The following is a 5,446-nucleotide window of genomic DNA, read 5'->3' as shown; positions in this document are numbered from 1 at the left end:
TTCAGGTATTTTCCCACTGATTTGGAAAAGGGGAAGGGTTGTCTTAAGGCTTAGCGTCTAGAATTCTGGAGATTTTTATTTACAGAGTAAACAGTTTTGGTGGGAATCTTATGTTGGCAACGTCCGCAGTGAGATTACTTTTCTACAGTTAAAAAAATAGCAACTTCAAGGAATAATCCAGGGGGCTTCAGAATGCAGACAAGCATTCATGGTTTACGCCAATTTAGAGGCTCTACCGTGCAATAAAGACTACGTTTCCCAGCGTGCACCACGCACCCATCAGTCGCTTTTCACCACTGGGTCAGGGCGTGTATTCCGGCGCGCAATGCACTTCGGGGACTGTAGTTTTCTGTGAGCCCGGGAAGGACCCACCGGAAGTGCTCGCCCTGAGAGGTGGAGTCTGGGCGGGACGGGCGGCAGCGGTTGCCTGGAGCCCGCGTTGCCGCCTGAGACCAGTAATATGGCGGGGAGGAGGAGGAGAAGGCGGCGGCGGCCCGAGCTGCTCTCTGTTGGTACCAATTGAGCCAATTGCTTCCTGACAAGGCCTGGGGCTTGGGGAAAAAAAGCCGACTGGGCCGTGGGAGATCAGGTGTGTGAGGGGCGGACTGGGCCCTCCGCGTCCAGGCTCCGCTGGACCCTACCAAACCAGCGGGAAGGCGGACTTGGCGCCCAGAGGAGCTGGGCTGCTCTGGACCGACCGCGAGAGGTGCGGGCCTCCCGGACCTCCGGCCCCTGCAGAAGCGCTGGGTATGGGGAGGACCAAATGCCCTGGGGCCAGGCGGGAGGGCATGTTCGGATGTTGGCACGGCTGGTGGGCCCTCGGATGCAGCCTCGGATGGTGCTGGGGTTTGGGGAAGCGGTGGGCGTGGGGCGCTGGGGTGAGAGGGTCCCTGGCAGATAAACTCGGGCCAGCGCCAAGGAGTCACCTCCCGCTGATAAAACTGTCGGGATCCTTTTTGTTTTCTCCCGCGATGATGGAGAAAAGGCGTCTCCAAGGTGTGCACTGGCCTTTTCTGAGCGATGGTTACCTCAACCAAAGGCCCTGGGAGCGCTGTTTACTCTGCCATTGCGACTCTGGGGAATAAACTGAGGATAATACAGCAAATTGACTTGATAAGCACCCGCGACTGCTGTTAGGGGGTCCCCACTCTTTGCTGGTTGTAATCCTGGTTCTTTACCTCCAATTTAGGCAAATGGCAGGTGCCTAGAGATGGATTTGTCAGGGAGGCGTTTGCAAACCACGAAATGAGGAAGCTGATGGTTCCCTTTCGTTTTAAAGTTACGTTTGAATCTTGTCAGGAGCCAAGCGCAGCCCACTGTCCTCCAGGAGTTCATAATTTAGTCATAAAAGTCATAACCAGCAGCCTCTGTACAATAAAAGCAGCCCCTTTTATTGATGCTTTCTGCATGTCTTGCAACCTGCTAATTGCCACACGTTGTACTTCATTGGATCCTCGCAGAATCTCTTTGAGACAGATACTCTGCTTATCCCTGTAGAGATGAGGAAGCTAAGGCGTGGAGACGGTAAGAGAGTTACCAAGAACACACAGCTAGTATATGCCTGATGTAAACCTTCTCTGTTGCTTCTCCAAGAAGTTTACATCTGGTGGGGACTGATGGCTGAATAACTAACTAGCCAGGATCTTGGAAACAAGGCAGGATCAGCCCTGTGTTTTTTCCCTTTCCCTTGGATGTTTTTGGCAGAGTGTTGGTGAGCAGGCGGTCCCAGGGCCATGCATCTGTGGGGTTTGCAAAGAAACTCATTTGGAAGAGTGTCACGGTATAAATGAAGAACACAGGCGTGTCTGAACTTGATGCCGCTGACAAATTATTAAGCCAAGTGGACCAATAATGCCTGATGATAAAGTATGGGGCAGTAGATTTGTGGTTGGAGTGGCCTTGTAGTCAAGCCTCCCTGAAAATAAAAACTCTACTGACAAAGGTAATTGTGGTGTGAGAAAGTACCCTCTTGCTTAATCATATGGGTTGCAGACGCTCACTTTTTAAATGGTTGCCTTGCACTTTACAGCTACCAGTTTCTCAGAGGCTGGAGTCATCTCCTAAACTCCCGTTCTCTAGCTTCCATTCTTCCTTACTAATTTCATTGCTATGTAGTTCATTTCCGTCTTGTTGTTTTTTGAACTAGTTTGAGCTAATTACCCTCGTTCATTTATTCAGTACTTGGATCAGGTGCCTCCTGTGTTCTGACGTAGTGGTGTGTAATGAGGATTCAGTGGTGAGAAGACTAAGAAGGTGCCAGTGCTGATGGAGCTTCCCCTTGGTGGAAGAAGACAGACAAAAGCCAAGGAAATAAACAAGATAATTTCAGATAGTGGTAAGTGCTGTGAACATCGGGAAACAGCAGGCTGACGTGATGGTGACTGAGCACAGCTCGTTTCTGTGGCATAATTAGAGACAGCCTCTCCAAGGAAGGGACACGCAAGGAGGGGCTGGAGGGCAAGAAGGCTCATTTGGTAATTTCCATAATTACCGTTTGTATTTGCATACTTACTGCTTTATCAAATGCTAAAAGTTATGTTACAGTGTCTGTAGTATGTAGGACACACGGGTACATCAAGGGGTGTGGGTATAACTTTCTGAAGCAGTGAGGCATATTTATATAATACTGTTGAAAGAAAAACAAGACCATTACCAGAAGATATTTTATTTCCTTAAATTTCCCAGGACTTTAAAATAGAATTTCATGCTTTGCTTGTGTATCCAGAAAAAGTACGTTGCATTGATTATATGGATCATTTATATTGCCTGTAGTGCTGGATGCATGGGTTGTATCAATAATATTTTTAAGTATTTTATCAGAAATGGGGTCGTTTGAATTTTTTATATCTAAGCTTCTGTATATTTTCGTTGTTAAGATATCACAATGTAGGGCCCTCCCTGGTGGTGCAGTGGGTTAAAGCACTGCATTATGAAGCCGTCTGCAGCCACTGCAGCACGAGTTCAATTGCTGGCCAGGTAGTGACCCACATGGTGCAGCTGACCTCTCCTGTCTCCCGGCTGCTCCCCACTGCAGTGTAATTCAGTAGATCTTCCTGTTCTGCTCTCTGGTGAATCCTCTCAACCCCCTGCACCTCTGGCCTGCACCCCAGTTCTTGTATACATACATAAATAAATCTTAAAAAAAAAAAAAGATACCATAATGTATGTTGAAATCTCAACAAAAATAGGTGGCTTTCTGTGGCTAGCATGCAGTAAGGTGTCTTTTCCTTTTGTTGGTTTTATGAATATACATTTGCAAAGTAATTTCATTTATACTCTAGAGAACAATTTCTTGAAATTAAACTCTCATTTGACATGTATTGAATGTAAGCTGATTAGAATTGGTGGTAGGAAGAAATTTTGTTACTAATGAGAGTTTGTCAAAATTAGCAACATAACTGTTTGTATCATAATGTAATCAAAACTTTGAGCGTATTCTCCTAATTGCACTATAATTTGTCCCTGGCTCTTTAGTGGAGTGAATTCTTAAGTACTTAGGTGTAGGACAGTATTATATTCTATGCTATTTCATCTTTGCAGATTTTACATCATGAAGTGAATTGTTCAACATTCTTTTTAGGAAGTAGTTAATTGTTGAGATGAAAAAAATGTACAAAATGATGTAAAAGTAAACTATTATATTATACAAAACGTAGTTAATTGTTTAAACAAATACTTAAAGGAACATTAGGCTTTGTTTTCACAGTTCATACCCTTGCTGGTTATGATTTTGATGATGTCTTTTTTTTATTTTCTCTTGCTTGCTTAAACAATGCCAGGCATAATGCTATGGAAACAAGCAGTCAACTGTTTAACGCCTGCTGGGTGGGTGAATATGATGGCTAATCTTTCCTGGTTACCTTGTATTTTCATAGCCACCATCATAGTTTCCCAGAAGCTGAAATTACTAGCTTGATTAAGTAGATTAGGAGTTTGCTGTGGTTTTAATTTTCAGTGATAAAATAGAATTAGTATGAAAGCTAGTAGATATCCTGTTTTCTACTACTCACTGATTTGGCTAGTGAACATGGGGTCAAACTATAATTTTTTTTTTTTTAAGATTTATTTGTGCATATAGAACTGGGGTACAGGCCAGAGGCTCAGGGGCAGTGAGAGGGTTCACCAGAGACAGAGTGGGGAACAGAACAGGCAGATGGACGAAGGACACAGCTGAGGGGAGCAGCGGACGGGTCAGGAGAGGTCTGCTGCGCCATGTGGTCACCTCCGGGGCAGGCGGGAATTGAACTCATGCTGAAGTGGCTTTGGCTTCTTAGTGCTGTGCTTTAACCCGCTGTACCACCAGGGAGGGCACCAAACTATATTCTTAATGTATGCAAGTAACAGACCTTGAATTCCATGATACAAAAAGAATATTTAAAGAGAAATAACATCTTTTATTTAAATAGCTCTATTGTCTTTTTTTTTTCCTTTGTTGGTATAAAAGCAACTCTACCTTTGCATGAATTAGTTTTTTTCTTGTGCTATATAGAAAAATCCTGCTAAAGAAAATATTTTGTTTTAGAGTCAAAAGTTAGTAAAGAATGTAAAACTTTGTTTCCTTTGAGAAGGTTTCACTGGCAAGTTCTTGGACTTCTCTAAACTAGTCACATCAAAAGTTTGATTTACATACACATTCAGAAATACTTAATATATGAAGCAAGGCTTAAGTGGATAGGGTTTGAGGCTGCCTACCTATACCTGAGAATTAGCTTCTAATCAGGGAAACCATTCTGGGATGTCAATTTTAGGGGTTGTAAATTCTAGAGATACTTCAGTGCTTCACAAGATTTGCCAAATAATAAGGATCTGTTTTTCTTAGCACATTAAAAGTGATATTTTTTTTTCTTATAGTCTGATTGTGGAAAGATGGAGGAATATGAAAAGTTCTGTGAGCAGAGTCTTGCCAGAATTCAAGAAGCATCATTATCCACAGAGAACTTTCTACCAGTTCATTCTGAAGGCATCTCACTTATTCGCTTCCATGGCATGGCTGTGCTTTCTCCACTGGTAAACTATCTTTTTTTTTTTTAATATTCTTTTTTTTTCTTTAAATAGTGTACCACTAAAGTAGTTTCCAGAAAAACAAAAGAGAGGCTTCTGATCATTGTAACGATGTCTGGCCCTTATTCATAATTGAAATACAAATGCTTTGGCATTTTTTACCTACTAGATTGGAAGATCTGATATAGGACTTGGTGTTCCTTGGGTTGTGGGGGAAAGGCACTTTCAGTGCACTTTTACGGAATCAATTGATTTTATTTTTTTGTTGAGCAAGTTGTTAATGTTTATCAGGATTGAAAAGTGTACAAAATTTTTGACTTGGCAGTTTCATTTTTGGAACTATCTTCCTACTGTGCCCTAAGGTTACACCAGATTCTAAGCAGCTTTGTTGAAAATAGCAAAAAATATTGATGAACAGCCTAAAGGTCCATCAGTAATGGATTAG

General features: G+C 42.9%; 1 long non-coding RNA gene across 1 annotated transcript; it reads left to right on the top strand.

The window, feature by feature from the left end:
- The first annotated feature begins 440 nt into the window (after positions 1 to 440).
- Positions 441 to 5,006, top strand: LOC105854306. Its single transcript, XR_001145991.1, has 3 exons — positions 441 to 589; positions 2,179 to 2,335; positions 4,852 to 5,006. It is a non-coding gene; the product is annotated as an uncharacterized LOC105854306 (long non-coding RNA).
- Positions 5,007 to 5,446: the final 440 nt, after the last annotated feature.

The sequence above is a fragment of the Condylura cristata genome, unplaced genomic scaffold (assembly GCF_000260355.1).
Source record: "Condylura cristata isolate star-nosed mole 26May11 unplaced genomic scaffold, ConCri1.0 scaffold00032, whole genome shotgun sequence".
Taxonomy (NCBI): Eukaryota; Metazoa; Chordata; class Mammalia; order Eulipotyphla; family Talpidae; genus Condylura; species Condylura cristata.
Note: the sequence above shows the minus strand (reverse complement) of the source record. Positions and strands in the feature narration are given on the sequence as shown.